The sequence below is a fragment of the Oncorhynchus nerka genome, linkage group LG28 (assembly GCF_034236695.1).
Source record: "Oncorhynchus nerka isolate Pitt River linkage group LG28, Oner_Uvic_2.0, whole genome shotgun sequence".
Taxonomy (NCBI): Eukaryota; Metazoa; Chordata; class Actinopteri; order Salmoniformes; family Salmonidae; genus Oncorhynchus; species Oncorhynchus nerka.
Window position 1 is genome coordinate 40,392,234 of NC_088423.1, and position 16,762 is coordinate 40,408,995.

At 41.7% G+C, this 16,762-nt stretch overlaps 1 protein-coding gene and 1 long non-coding RNA gene across 2 annotated transcripts in view; one reads left to right on the plus strand and one right to left on the minus strand.

Annotated features, from left to right (window-relative positions):
* LOC115113227 (neuroendocrine convertase 2-like) overlaps positions 1-16,762 on the minus strand; it is an 81,893-nt gene that overhangs the window by 8,924 nt on the left and 56,207 nt on the right. The gene's annotated exons all lie outside the window — the stretch shown is intronic.
* LOC135565565 (uncharacterized) lies at positions 4,473-6,424 on the plus strand. Its single transcript, XR_010461687.1, has 3 exons — positions 4,473-4,937; positions 6,132-6,239; positions 6,340-6,424. It is a non-coding gene; the product is annotated as an uncharacterized LOC135565565 (long non-coding RNA).

The following is a 16,762-nucleotide window of genomic DNA, read 5'->3' on the forward strand; positions in this document are numbered from 1 at the left end:
TTTACCTTATCAGCTCAGGGATTCGATCAAGCAATCTTTCGGTTACTGTCCCAACTCTAACCACTAGGCTACCTGCCGCCCCAATAGAAGCTGTTCCTGTGCTGCCAAGGACAGACAGGGCTGGAGAGACTAGACAACATGCTGCTGAGTCTGCAGACAGGGCTGGAGAGACTGGACAACATGCTGCTGAGGCTGCAGACAGGGCTGGAGAGACTGGATAACATACTGCTGAGGCTGCAGACAGGGCTGGAGAGACTGGACAACATGCTGCTGAGTCTGCAGACAGGGCTGGAGAGACTGGACAACATACTGCTGAGGCTGCAGACAGGGCTGGAGAGACTGGACAACATGCTGCTGAGGCTGCAGACAGGGCTGGAGAGACTGGACAACATGCTGCTGAGTCTGCAGACAGGGCTGGAGAGACTGGACAACATGCTGCTGAGTCTGCAGACAGGGCTGGAGTGACTGGACAACATGCTGCTGAGGCTGCAGACAGGGCTGAGGGACAATCACACCCTCACTGCCTAGATTAAAATATAGAAAGGAGAATATGACGTGGTTTGTTTATGTTGCAACATAATGCAAGGGAAAGCAGTTATGCATCGTAGGGAACCAAAATTGTTTTAGGTTATGGTGCTCCAGTGAGTGTTACTCATTGTGGACATAGGCACTAGTAAAGGGAATCCTAGTCTTCACCCAAATAGCTCAGATTGTCACTGGTCATTTCACTTCCCATGCATGCTTTTAATTTGTTCCCATTCTGACTCTTCATATATTAGGCTTTAGGCCTAGTGGAAGGTATAAGGCTATATGCCTTGTGTATTAGGCTATAGGCCTAGTATGTACAGAAGCAATTGAAGTTGTAAAAGTTAATTATTGTTATTATTTGCCTTATTCTTATCATATTTTGTGATTCCAAAGTTTGATGTAACTTGCACATTGTTTTCAGGTTTGCATAACAAGATGTATTATTATTAAATTATTTCAATAAAGTTCTTGATTTCTTTATATTTTATTATTTGTGTATGTTTTTCCCATATCATATTTAATACTACATTTCATTTGTAATATGTTTTGGTGCAGATATGTGTTTAATAATCAAACCAGATAAGAAAGTGTTGGTAAAACTTTACAACAAGATACCATTTGTAAAGGGTTTCTAAAGGGTTTGTAATTACGTTATTGATGGTTATTTAATCATTTGTAAATGCATTATAAACCTTTAATAAATGGGTTATAACAAACTGGTCAAAATGGTGCGATAGCCAGTCAGTGCTTTCCAAATAGTGAGCCACTATTTATGTCCAGCTATTCACCATTTATACACACAATTATATAAGTGTATACTATTGAACCTTTATGTATCATCGTGCAACATTGTTTTAAATTGTTGCACAGTTAAACAATGGTTATTTTATCAATTTTGGGTGTGATGCATTGTTCCTCTGTCCCAAGAACAGAAATAGTTCCCATGATGTGTCTTGCCGACTTTTGAAACCTTGATGATGCATTGGTACACTTATTTATTCTAGGAAGGCCTCATCTGAAGATCTTAAGCCATATTATTGGTGTTGGTGTTTGTGAGATCTGCCCATCTATGAAACTTGTTTGAAGTGAAGACGACCTGGAATATGCCCAGAATTTTGTGTTGACATTGACATCATGTGACAGTGTGTCTGTCACGCCCTGATCTGTTTCACCTCTCTTTGTGTCTCCACCCACATCCAGGTGTCACCTGTTTTTCTCATTAGTCCCTGGGTACTTATTTCTGTGTTCCCTGCTTGTCTGTTGCCAGTTTGTCTTGTTTGTCAAGTCAACCAGCGTGTTTTTTCCCATTCTCCTGCTTTTTCCTTCTATCTGTTTTGCTAGTCCTCCCAGTTGTGACCCTTGCCTGTCTGGACTCTGAACCCGCCTGCCTGACCATTCTGCCTGCCCTGACCTCGAGCCTGCCTGCCACTCAGTACCTTCTGGACTCTGACCTGATTTTGTCTGTCCATGACCATTCTCTTGCATTCCCCTTGGATTATAATAAATATCAGAGACTCAAACCATCTGCCTCCCGTGATTGCATCTGGGTCTCGCCTTGTACCCTTATAGTGTTGTGAAGAATGGATACAGAATTGATGCTGGATGATTAAGTACGCTGCTCAGCTAGCTAAGTAGCTAGCTAGCGAGTTAATGTTTGCTAGCACCTCTGTCCTACATAGCTTGCTAGGAAACGTTAGCTTGCTAGCTAGCATTAGGTAAAACCTAAAACGTATTTTTGAATAAAGAAATTCTGCTAGATGATTTAGCGCAAGACGATCTTTGTTATGATATAGTTAGATAGCTAAGTAGATCACGTTTGCTGACTAGATAACTTCGCCAGCTAGCAAACATTAGCTGCCAGCTAGCTAGCTAACATCGACATTACAGAATTTCAAATGCAATTGCTTTAGATTGCTTTTTTGGATGAGTACGCTAGTTAGTTATCTAACTTTTGAACTCGGGTCCTGTCTCTAGCTTGTTAGCTGGTAAGTTAGCTGCTAGCATTCTCTGTCAACACACTAGTGGTTTCGATTTTAAGACTAACTTACAACCTATTATTAGCAAAAATGTTAATAACTAGCTAGCTAATTTCTTAATCTGTAGTAGCTAATTTAATGTTAACATGTTATGCTAAACACTGGATATTATATTTATTATTATTAGCTAGCAGTGGATAACAACTAGTTAATCCTAAATGGTATTGCTACGTTCCCCAGCAAGGAACCCAAAAATGTTGCTAAAAAAGAAGAGGGAACTAACAAAGAGTCATTAACAACATTGAAAACAGGTGGGGTTTTAAGAGGGGTTCTGAAAGACACTCATGGGGGTGTCCTCTGAAAGTTGACTAGAAACAACAACTGGGACCTAAAAGACACCCACCATGAGAAACCAAAGACACCCACCCGCTAAATCTACCCAAGACGCAAACAAAATAAAACAATACAAATAAATTAAAGACAGGAAGCAAACCAGAAAGTGGAGAGAAACGAAAATAGGGAAGATCAGATAACAAACAAAAAATTTAATTAAAAGGGATAGCCAACTAAAGATGTTCCATGTCTCTTTAGATAATTGGAGCACAGGGCCAGCCACCCTTAAATATAACTTGGGCCAGCACAGGTGAAACCCCTTCGGACTAACGAGATGAACAAGCCAGCACAAGTGTAACACATACTGACTAATGAGATGACAGCAGTTGTTGAGCACCAAATGCTTATTTACTAACATCAAACCTCAAAATATAAATGGAAAAATCAAAGCCTGTAACACCTTACCTTTAAGACAACAAATATATTCCATATTTTTGTTCAAAAAGTTTGCTCACAACCAACAGAAAACAACTTACATATCACAACATGATCAATTTAAAATGTGTCGCTACTCGCCTTCTCCAATATAAATATGGTGTCAACTGCTGTCAACAATTAAATAAAAGACAAAACGGCAAAATATATATAAATATAAACTCGGCAAAAAAGGAAACGTCCCTGTCTTTCAAAGATAATTTGTAAGAATCCAAATATCTTCACAGATCTTCATTGTAAAGGGTTTAATTAAACACTGTTTCCCATGCTTGTTCAATGAACCATAAACAATTAATGAACATGCACCTGTGGAACGATCATTAAGACACTAACAGCTTACAGACGGTAGGTAATTAAGGTCACAGTTATGAAAACTTAGGACACTAAAGAAGCCTTTCTACTGACTCTGAAAAACACCAAAAGAAAGATGCCCAGGGTCCCTGCTCATCTGCATGAACGTGCCTTAGGCATGCTGCAAGGAGGCATGAGGACTGCATATGTGGTCTATGTATGCGGATGACTCAACACTATACACGTCAGCGACTACAGCAACTGAAATGACTGCAGAGAGTAATAGGATACGGCATGTGTCAAAATTGATTGATTGCTGACCTTATGACCTGATGACATGTACAGAATATGTGCCCCCCTGTTCGTGTGGTCATGTGTTAGAGGGTGTTTGAACTTTTGGGGCCCATGCCCCCCTCCACCCCCCAGTTTTATCTCCCTTATGGTTGTTATCTATGAAGCAGGAATGTCTGGGGCTATAGATAGCGCTGGGGCCTCAGCATTATAAATGTCCAGAACATGCCATTTTTTAAGACCTGAATATTAAGCATCTAAAAATATGTCTACAAGGGGAATTCTCGGAGTGCTCTGTAGCTCATGTCACGAACCCAAAGCCAAAAGCTTGGAGGATATTTTGGTAGAGGCTCCCGAATGTTTTAACGGATTTCTGTGTACAAGCGAGGGCCATATTTCGTACATATTCAACCCGGAGGAATCTACGGTTAAGATATTCACAGACAGCGTGTCCCAACCCTTTTATCGTGCAGAACCCGAGCCTTTTTCTCCAGCGCTAAGGATGCGAGAATGGCTTAAAATAAGGCTAGCTTTGTGTCAAATGGAATGTGCCCTGAGTGCTTCAAGGCTGCCAGGATATGCGTTGGAAGAACAAGTCTGTGGACGTCAGGATCTAATGGCTCTGAGAGTCACGTCCATGGGGTATACCCCGGACTCCAGAGTGACAATTTTAGCATGTGAACAATTTGACAGGTCAAATGCTACGAAAACGGTCAGTCCATATGTATCCTCCAAAGCATGCAAGGATGTAAATTTTTTTCAAATAATGTTCAGTTTTAAATGGCGCGATTACCACATTTTCCGAACCCTGATGAATAAGCTGGACAGTCTTTTCGAAAATCGTGAACAATTACGGCGATGGCCTAGGTTATCGTTGAGACATACCCCGGAACAACAACAAGTTCGAAGGCGGATCTTTCCCTGGCAGGAAAGTGGACAGAGCTTCGACGGAGCGCGGAAAAGACTTTGTGATGGGGAATTGGAAACGGATAATGTTCAGGGCTAACAGGACCCCATATATCTGTAAGAAATAGTTAAAATAAATGTTGAATTATAACGTGTGTTAAAATGTAGGTGTTAATTTTTGAAAATGTATACCCCCCCATTTAACTAAGGGGTAGCGCTCTTTTCTCTCAAGCTAGGGTCTGGCGCAGACAACTGTAAGATCTGAAAAAAAACATGTATTATTTTATAGTCTATTCCTACATGGGTATGTTATGAACATTACGTTTTATTAAAGTTTGTAATAATGTACAAAGACCTGCATCCAAGGTTTTTTTTTTTTTTTACATAAAACACGTGTGCTGCATGTTTAAATATTATTCAAATGGGTTACTTAATTCAAACATGTCTTAAAGGTTGTACGAAATATTTTGGAATTCAATAAAAGGAATGTTTAAAAACGGTATCTCACCCTTTAACTACGGGAAAACCCTACTTAACAACGTCTTCCAGCTCTGTCGCGAAGTAAAATATAATCAGAGTGTTTGTGTGTGTGTGGGGAGGGGTCTTGAGGCGGAGCAACAGGCGTGTGTGTGTGTGTGTGTGTGTGTGTGTGTGTGTGTGTGTGTGTGTGTGTGTGTGTGTGTGTGTGTGGTTGGTTGTGTGTGTAACATAAATCCTAAGGTTGGGGGGTCCCAGAACTCTTATCTGTAGAGAACCGTTTGAAACCAAGGTGTGCACTATCATGCATAAGGCATGTCGAGATATCAGCCGAACAGCGGGGGTTAAACATAGATATCTCTAATCTGCGGCCCCCACACACCCCGTTTGCAGACAGAATGTCACGACATCCCCTCCTGTTGTTTGAATTCACAGCCTGTGTTCTCTAAACCAGACATACATGGGTTGGGGTGTAGCATACATCTCTCAAAAAAACTCATTCCGAACTTTTAGATAGTTAGGGACAGAACTATTTTTTAACGTTGTCAGCATTGCTTTAGCGCAAACATAAAGGCCCGAATATTGAGCTGCACGGACAGATTAAAATAATAATAATAATATTCGGAATAAGGGAATCTCGCATAATGGATATTTCTGGAGGTGAGTAAATGAAAAAAACATATTTTAAGATTTGTTTGAATATTATTGGAATATTAAACCCTAGTTATTTGGGTATTTCAGGCCAAAAGCCTGAAGGTTAAAAAAGGTAAAAAAAAAAAAAAAGAAAAGTGTAGATATAGCGTATAACTGTTAACATTGTCTAATGGAATCTAGGATCCCCGACATTTACGCAGCTTTTACGCGATTTACCTGATCTGGAACATGATGGGGGTTCGCAGGAGCAAAAGTCTGGCAGACAATCACCAACGGCCTTTTTTCGTTGTAAGTCCTTATAATTAAACACATACCCAAGAAATATTTATATATAAACATTTTAAAAATAGGTTGTACTATTTTTTTAAACTATTTTATGTATTTACAGCCGACATACAGCCCTTTATGATAAAGGATGCGTTATGGACAGCTGACACGCAGGACTTTGATGCAATTCTACCGTTCTGTACGAGCACTTTTTCAAACTCACCGCGAATCCAGGGAACATCGACCCCCTCCCGACATATTCCAGACCCCAACAGGCAACGATCAACTGTGGCCCAAGTACACTGCTCAGAATCAAGCCCACCCGAAAACTACTGTTGGGCCGGGAACTTGCTGCTTCACGAGCCGGCGCTCCAGGGACAAGGTATGGGACCATTATACAGTTTTGTTATTAGTTATCAGCCTTTTTATTAGTTATAGATCTGTTGATAGCCTATGTTAAAACAAGGACAAATAATGTTTTTTCAGACTGCCCGGAGACAGACCCAGCAGAATCTGGAACGCTAGAGGGAAAAAGTCACACACCCCCCGGTTTCGGCGATTCGTCACAACAAGCGCCAAAAAAGCAGAGGTATTTTAACTATGTACTGTTAATATATATTATTATAACGGAAAGGTATTTGACATTTGTATGTAGCTAACATATATATTTTTATATCTAATAACGTAATTATGTATGTATTATTTTCATTCAGACTCCGCACTGGCGAAAAACGGCACAGACGACCACATAAATCTAGAGCTGGGGGATTCCGGCGCCCCGAGCATTCCGAATGAAACACCCAAGAGACCTGTTTTTAATGACATGTCAGATGTTGATGACCAGCTATTCTGTGATGCGGCCAACCTTATAGACCCAGTCAATTCTACGGCCTCAATACCTGCAGCCGAACAAGAAAGGTTTTTCACATTATTTTCCAGGGCTTTGAAATCGAGGAATGTTTTGCTATACAAACGACTGGGGGATTTAATTGAGAGACAGTACAGAGACGATATGTTATTCTGGCATAGAACAATTCCACGCATGTTAAACAGCAACCCCATTAAAAACGCAAATACAGACGCTAAAATCATACATGTAACACCAACCATTACAGAAAGAAAAAAAACGAACAGTCTTAATTATCCAAAAATGGCAGAACTAACGCAACACGGGGAGACAGTTGAAAGCCTCTTATCCCAGATTCCAGACGAACTCCTAGAAGTTATAAGACGTATAAACGATTCAGGAACGTTAGATGAAAGCATATTAACACAGATTCCAGCCGAACTCTTAGAAATGATTAATCGTATGAACCAGTCAGGGGGGGTTGAGGAAAACATGTTATCCCAGATTCCCGAAGCCCTCATAACCTTAATTAATCGTATGAACGAGAGTCAGACAATTTCGACCCCGACAACCCCGACAGCGATAGACAACCCGTAACGCCTAGGTCCGTAGAGTCTGAAACGCCACAAGATGTTTTTGGGGAATTGGACAATTATCTAATAAATCTGGCTGCAGATGTTCATGATAGACGTGTCAGGGTTGTGTACAGGAATAAATTCAACAATACAGAGATTCGACAGTTTTTCAATTTCCTATGTGTGAATCAGAATCTTGACTATGCTGTATTTTACATGATGATAGTGGACACTCTGAATGACCTGTTAGAAACAGCAAGAGATTATGGCGAACCTCGTGATGTCTTACAGTTGGAAATATGTGGAGATAGCCTGCATAATTCAGTATCTCTTATTTTACCCAATGGCGAAGCAGATCTTGAACAATTTACAGCGCTGGTAGAACGCCTTGTTCAGTCAAATTTAGCCATCATAGCCGATCGAACCCTAGAGCTTGTAGTGCAAATAATACGTCAACTACAGGGGGGCGGTGGGCAGAGAAGGAAGCTTGATAGCCTAATGCAGTCAGAAATCATAAGCAATAAAAGGGCCTACCTCATAAACGTTCACAATCCCGATAATAAGCTATGTTTTGCAATAGGCCTAGCGCATTTACTTAACCCCGGATGTACTGATCTGACGGCATTGCAAAAGGCTAGAGAGATCCAAACGGCGGTGGGTCTCGGGATCCATGAAGGCGTGACATTCTCAGACATTGTCAAATTTGAAAACCTTCTGAATATCAAGATTGTGGTTTTGTACCACAGTAGAGCTAATGCAGCTCTCTTGAAGTTCCAAAACACCCCCCAACCGCACCCCCAGATTCTGTACTTTTATGTGCAAAACGAACATTACTATGCCGTTACAAACGTCACGGCGTTCCTAGGGGCAACCTATGTGTGTAGATCCTGCCATACCGGCTACAGCCGAAAGGGGGGGCATTCGTGCCGTTATAACTGTTCTGTATGTCAGGATGCCGAGTGCCCTATGCAGACCCTAAACTTGACACCATGTGAGGATTGCCATCGCACATGTCGTTCGACCTACTGTTACGATAAACACAAAATTGAAACATGGCACCCTAAGGCCTGTAAATCTGTAAGCATTTGTGCCATTAACAAGAAATGCCCAAAATGTCATTGCAATTACAGCATTAAAATAGATAGCCCGAAACCACATGTTTGTGGAATCCTACAGTGTCCAATCTGTAAAGGGGGTCTGAAAAGCAGAAATGCTGAAGTGGTTCAAGAAGTGCCAAACGAGTGTTATATTCAGCCCTTGGCTGAAGATGAACCTTCAGAGAAATATGTGTTCTATGATTTTGAGACAAATCAACAATCGGGGGATCATTTGCCTATTTTTGTATCTACCATGACATTCACGGGGGAAAAGTGGTCTGCAGAAGGATCCAATTGTGCACTACTCTTTCTAAAACATGTTAGAAAACCACAGTACCGAAACTTTACGTTCATAGCGCACAATGCTAGAGCCTACGACTCGTACCTTCTTCTGAACCCCTTGATACAGCAAGGCATAGCGCCGAGGGTCCTAGCGCAAGGGAGTAAAATCCTGTGTTTTGTAGATCCCGCCTTCAACCAGAGATACATTGACAGTTTAAGCTTCTTACCCATGAGATTGGCTCAAATGCCAGAGGCCTTGGGTTTTGAAAACTCTGTGAAAGGCTGGTTCCCCCACTTCTTCACATCTGAGGAGAATCTACACTATATAGGATCATATCCCAGCCCAGAAATGTATGGGTGTGATCAAATGTCTCCCAAAGAGCGAGAGAGATTCATGACTTGGTATGAGACAGTAAGATATGGCACCTTTGATTTCCATAAAGAGATGGAATCATACTGTGACAATGATGTGGTTATACTTCGTGAAGGATGCCTCAGATTCAGAGAAGAGGTAATCAAAGATGCAGGTATTGACCCTTGGAGTTGTACAACGATTGCATCGGCATGCATGAAAACATACCGTACACACTATATGCCGACATCCTCTATAGCGATCCCCTCGCCTGACAACTACCGATGCCAGTTCAAGGCCTACTCTAGTGGGTCCATTCAATGGCTAGAGTATATGGCCCAGGATAAAGACATTTTTATTCAACATGCTTTGAATCGAGGGGAGAAGGTGTTTGGCTCTTACCATGTAGATGGCTACACCAAGATTGACGGGGTTGAGACCGTGTATGAGTACAACGGTTGTTTCTTCCATGGTTGCAAATCTTGCTTTGTGCCCCAGAACATATGTGTCCTAACCCAAAAGACTTTTGGGGAAATGTACCAAGAGTTTCAAGACAAAGTTGATTCGTTACAGGCTACTTACGGTCTAAAAGTGGTTGTTTTGTGGGAGCACGAATGGACAGCCCTCAAAAAGTCTGATCCTCATGTTCAAGCATTCCTTTCCAGCTTTGACATCCCAGAACCTCTGGAGCCAAGACAGGCCTTGTATGGCGGCCGTACCAATGCTTTGACATTGAGGTATGTAGCGCAACCCGACGAGACAATAGGCTATGTGGATTTTACATCCCTTTATCCGCATGTAATGAGTTCCTCATGCTATCCTATAGGTCATCCTGAAATTATTCATCGTGATTTTGACTTACCTCAAAACTATTTTGGTCTGATCAAAGCAACAGTCTACCCTCCAAGGGGTTTGTTTATACCTGTGTTGCCTTACAGGGGCCCTCAAGGAAAACTTTTCTTTCCCCTTTGTCGCACCTGCAGTGAAAACATACAACAAACCCCATGTGATCACACCGATCAAGAAAGAGCACTGACAGGTGTATGGGTCACAGCTGAATTCTCTAAGGCTTTAGAGATGGGGTATCGTGTGGCCAAAATCTTTGAAGTATGGAACTTTCCAAAGAAATCAGACATTCTTTTTAAAGAGTACATCAAGACCTTCTTGAGATGTAAGCAAATGGCTTCAGGCTATCCTGCATCGGTCACAGATCAAGAAAGTAAAGACAGGTACATTCAAGACTATCATGACAGAGAAGGCATCCTTCTTGACCCTGACAGAATAGAGGTCAACAAAACCAAACAAAATGTGTCGAAATTGTACCTAAATTCGCTTTGGGGCAAATTAGCGCAGAGGTGTAATATGTTGACAACGTCGATTATTAAAGACCCTGAAGAATTTTTGGAATTCATTTTTTCGGACCAATACGAAATTTCACATTTTTCATTCTTGAGTCAAGACATTGCCTTGGTGCAATGGCGACGTAACAAGAAGTGGGTTCTACCCCCGGGTAATGTAAATGTGTTTCTTGCAGCATTTACCACGGCCTATGGCCGACTTGAACTGTACAAGCTCATGGAGCAGCTTCAGAGGCGGGTACTTTACCACGAAACAGACTCTGTGGTCTATGTAAGCAAACCAGGGGATTGGAGCCCCCCACTCAGCAACTATCTGGGTGGCTTAACCTCTTAAGTCGACCCTCTACTTTTTTGAACATTCTGTTAAACATCGCGCAACATTTCAGCGCCCTGCTACTCATGCCAGGAATATAGTATATGCATTTGCTTAGTCTGTGTGGATAGAAAACACTCAGACGTTTAAAAAACTGGTTAATCACTGCTGTGGCTTTACCAGAACGGCATTTACATCGAAAAGCACAGGAAAAACTGATCACTGAAAATGGGAAAATATATCCATGCGCTACTTGAACCCATTGATAAACGTGAACCACAATTAATTGACTGAGGTTGCAGCACCTACAGCTTCCACACGGTGTCTAGAGTCTTGTCATTTCCCTTCGAGTTTTTTCTTGGTCAAACACATGCAGGACACCGTATCTCCTCCGGTCTAGGACCGGATATTTTCGTTGAGTTTCTAGCCGGACATTTTTCCAGACGGACAGCTAATGATCTTTACATCGCCTCCTGATGAATTTTATCGCTTCTTAACGTTTACTAATACCTAAAGTTGCATTACAAACGTATTTCGAAGTGTTTTGTGAAAGTTTATCGTCGACTTTTTGAATTTAAAAAAATGACGTTACGTTTTGAAACTATGTTTTTTTCGTTTATCACACAGTCTACATATAACGATATCTAGGCTTTATATGGACCGATTTAATCGAAATAAAGACCCAAATAGTGTTTATGGGACATCTAGGAGTGCCAACAAAGAAGATGGTGAAAGGTAATGAATGTTTTCTATTTTATTGTGCGGTTTGTGTAACGCCGAAATGCTAATTATTTTGTTTACATCCCCTGTGGGTCTTTTGGGGTGTTGCATGCTATCAGATAATAGCTTCTCATGCTTTCGCCGAAAAGCATTTTAAAAATCTGACTTGTTGCCTGGATTCACAACGAGTGTAGCTTTAATTCGATACCCTGCATGTGTATTTTAATGAACTTTTGAGTTTTAACTAATACTATTAGCATTTAGCGTAGCGCATTTGCATTTCCAGAGCTCTAGTTGGGACGCAAGCGTCCCGAGTAGAAGCAACAGGTTAACGAGCGAACTCGCAGAGGGTGACCATATCACAGAATGGTCATCCTGTGGGCCCAAAAGCTATGCTTTTAGAACGCTAAAGAATCACGTGGTATTGAAAGCCAAAGGAGTGACTCAAAACTATGAAAATGCCCAGCGTGTAAACTTGGAATCAATCACACGCTTGGTTGAGGGGTTCCTAAATGACAGGAATAGTGACTTGGAGATTTTGAGCTCCTACAAAAAGATTGTTAGGGATAAAAAGGGCTTCCATCTGAGGAATGCCCCACTCATTAAAAGATTCAGGGTTGTCTATGACAAGAGAGTGCTTTTGCCTGACGGGACTACATTGCCCTATGGCTACTGACTTATGCTACAAGCTACAGGGGTCTTAAAGCTTAAGATATAATGACTGCTGTAGAAGGTTTTGACCCCCGGTTGCAACTACCATTTTCGGCCTTAATCGCAGGGCCTTCGAATAGTGGTAAAACTTGTTTTGTAAAAAGTATTTTAGAGAATTCTGAACATGTGTTATCTCAAAAGCCTGATAATGTTGTGTGGTGTTATTCATGTTATCAACTTCTGTATGATGAATTGTTGAAGACAATAAAAATCAAGTTTGTTGAAGGAATACCTGATACCCTGTCTGATGATGAACTTTTACCTCCTCATAAAAACAATCTGTTGGTTTTGGACGATATGCTATTTGCAGGTAGCGAACATCCCGAAATTGCCCGAGCGTTTACCCAATATACTCATCATAGAAACCTGTCCGTGCTTTACTTGGTGCAGAATGTGTTTCACCAAGTTAAAAATAGCCGCACCATCAGTTTGAACGCCAATTACATGGTTTTGTTCAAAAATCCTAGAGACAAACTACAAATTAACACTCTAGCTCAGCAGATGTACCCGGGAAGGAAATCCTACTTTATGGAGAGCTACGAGGACGCAACCCAAGCGCCATTTTCTTATTTAATCGTGGATTTAAAAGCAAATACTCCAGAACACCTGAGGCTACGAACCGGTCTGTTCCCGTGGGAGTGGCCGGCTGCGTACATTCCTAAAAAAAAGTAGCCGCTATGTCTCTGCGTTTAAAAAGAAACTTGCCCCTCTTGAGAAGCCTAGTTGGGGCTACATCTAATGAACGGAAGGCCATCTTGGGTCACTGTTCTTCAGATCTCATATTATCCCTATGTGAGATTGCTTTGAATCTTCTCAAAGGACGCATTCCACTCACCCTGACACAATTGAAAAAATTAAAGAGACAAAAGACCTCGATCAAGCTCTTTGCCAATAAAAGGGTCAGTCTTCAAAAGAAACGACATAGCATACAACAGTCTGGCGGTTTTATTCTACCTTTACTAAGTATAGCCGTGCCCTTCATCACCAGCCTTATTGCAGCCCGACGTGGTGGTTGAACACATAGGGTGATGGCCAATAAAATGTATCTGGTGCCACAACAAGAGTTGGATAGACTTAAAAAAACAAATGCAGGGGCCCCCGAAAATATCAGACAAACAGCGGAAAATGATTTGGATACGGCCATGAAGGATATTTTGAATCAAAAGGATTGAACCCCTATGATAAGGTCCAAAAATACACAAACCTCTTGCAAAGGTATTTGTCCTTGGTGAAACAAGGGGAGAGAGAGACAGGCCATTTAACTATTTCCCTACAGGACCCTTTAAAAGATGACGAGCCTCGCGAGAGCCACGCCCCTGTAAGGCCTGTACCTGCGAGCTTACCATCTGAAGATCAAATGCCTGTTGAAGATAAAGTTATGCATGACTTGTTAACCCATGTTCCGGCACGTAACAGGAAAAATGTTAGCTACATTATGAACAAGCTAAAAGACTCAAATGGGGCAGCTACTTGGAATGACAAAGGAGAGTTTATCCTTCAGGGGGCTGTTGTCAAGGGTTCACATATACTTGACTTGCTTAAAAGTACCACATCTGCCCACAAGGTGGCTGATGACCGAAGACCTCCAGGGTGGCTTCAGTTTCTTAAGGCCCTGGCCATCCTCAACAATCCCCTCTCGGGTGTACCCAACTATAAGATTCGGCAACAGATTCACTCTTTAAAACACAAACCGTCACCGAGATACAGCACCCCTAAAGATGCCCCAAAACCCTTGCATCCTTATGGAATGAATGACGATAACCCATTTACCCCCCTGAACGCCTCTGGACCTTTCCCTAATCCCGATCTCTCTGGGTGGTTAGCCTTTTGAATGACTTTTGAATGACTATGATTAAATTCAATAAATTTTATTTGAAAAATAAGCAATTTAACATTTGTGGCATTCTTGAAACATTTGGCGTGATCATACGCCTTGATTACACGTTCTTAGAGGATACACATTTGAACACTTTTGATATTTTCTAACAAAACAAGCTACAACTTTATCATTACTTCTTAAATCATCCTTATAAAGAGACATAACATCTTCAAAAGAAACTCCCCGGGCTCTTTGGCATAGGTAGAATACACAGTGTTGACCGCATGTCGTTGAAAGGGTATCTTGCACCTGTTTGATATTGTAGTATATCTTTGAGCCATTTTTGGTCAGAAATTCTTTAATAGATTTGGAGAAATGTGAAAAACCGGGTGGGAAACCATAGGAATCAAAAAAAGTTGAGATTTTTATTCCTCCTTCCTCTTCTAAGGTCACAGCTAGCTAATGTTCACCCGGCATGTTTTTAGGATGGGTATTGACAATAAACATTGCAGGCCGCACCTTCCATTTCTCCATAGGTAATTCATCACAAGCCAACACTCCGCAAAATTGTTTTCCAATCAGTCGGCTCATCAGCCCTTCCAACTCTTGGGTATTCATGTCTTTTGCTCAACGATCCTTAATAATAATCTACTAAAACCTGTCTTCGGCTATTCACCTCCAAGATTGAATCAGAGCAGGCATAAACAATCATGCTAACCGTACAGGCTAAAGGTGTACGGAAACGCATTTCCAGCCTGAGGTTACCTTGGGACACCACAGAAAGATTTCCTGAGGTGTCATCATCTGGGGATAAATTGAAAGCATACATTGTGTAACCCTCGGCAAAATCATTTCTGTCAATAGGTAAAGAGATCTTTTAGATGCCTCCCGGTAGCCAGGAATAGATTGTAAAATTCTCGCACAGATATGTTGTTATTAAATTGCGGTTGGAAAGCCTTAGCAGGGACCTGACGTCCGTCCTGACACAGAGTGACATACTCTGCATTGAAGTGTTGAAAATTAAAGGGTTTTTTATTTAAGCTGCCCGTATTGGAGGCGTGATCAACCAAACCTATAACTACGTATCGCGGTAAAGGGCCTAGAAATAGGTTTTCTTGACTGCAGATTCTGCTGCCCACAGGTATGCTAAAGGTTTTCATGGTAATTCTTTGGAGAGGGTAAAGGGCATTTCCTTTCAGCAAAGCCTGTGAGTGACCCAGACGAACTGCCGGAGAAACCGATACTTTTTTAATAAAAAGCGTGGCCCCCAACACTTTTAAGCTAAAGTCCCCATCTGTTGCAGACATTAGGCAAAACTCATCCTTGGCCCTGGTTAATTTTAGTCTTAAATCAACCGCATTTAAGAGTAAACGTTCTTGAAAGAAAATGTCAGAGTGTATAGGGCCTAGCAGATGAAACTCTCGACATTCTGCACAGTAGCGAGCCCGGGCGGCCAGGCCTTTATTTGCACCTGTGGATGGGTCTGTCGATTCCATAGAGCCTCCTGCAGTATCCTTGCTAAAAAGCCCTGCGCTGAATTGGGTCTTGAGAGTGTCTTCAGAGTAGTTGAGTAAGCATTCCATGATGGCACGGTAGGGGTATGTGGCACTGCTTTGACTGATTAGCCGTTCCCCCAAAGTCACATCCACTTGGGAGAAGATGGTGGCCACTGGGTAATTAATGAGACTCACTTTGGCATCGTTTGCAATATCAGTACCATCTCTTTTGGTTACTTTTAGACGCAAATGCACCAAGGTGTTGTTGAGGTCCAGATAGTTGTCACCGTGGCCTGGTATGAAAAACTCTATGGGGCCGTTGTCTGTAATGGCAGAGAGTGGGGCTGTCTCCACATAACTGGACCTCTCTACTGAATGTTGGGTTAAGGGGGCCGTGAAAAGATCGAGCTCTGTTTTTATAGCTTCAGAGGACATGCGGTGTAAAAGAGCCATGGTGCTTGTTCTTTTAGAAAATACTTCCGAGTATTCTTTTTACCGTTTTTGGTCCAGACCTCCTCACTTTACCCCGTCTTTGACTAACTGAGTTTCTTTTAACCGTTAACCTCCGTTTTTTAGGCTCAAGTCTTCGCCTTATACCGGGCGGTCTCTTTTTCGGTCTTCGAGACAACATCATCAACCCCGAGCCTTCTTGACTCTCGACATCTGGTGACGCCCTTGGCGACAACCTCACTTACTATATTTTTTGCTGCTGATTTTAAATGCGGTTTGGCTATGCTGAAGCCTCTCTTCATAAACGGTAAAACCATCCCAAAGAGATTACGAAATATCCCTCCGATCCCCGAACCATACATGGTGGGCGATCCATAATATCCTGGTAACCCATTACCCACTTGATCCACATAGTATGTGACATACCGGTTAGGGTCGAGATGTCGGTGTTCCATAATTTTAATTTAGATGTATTATGTATATAAAATATATAATACTAATATTATATATGTAGAGAGGTTTTG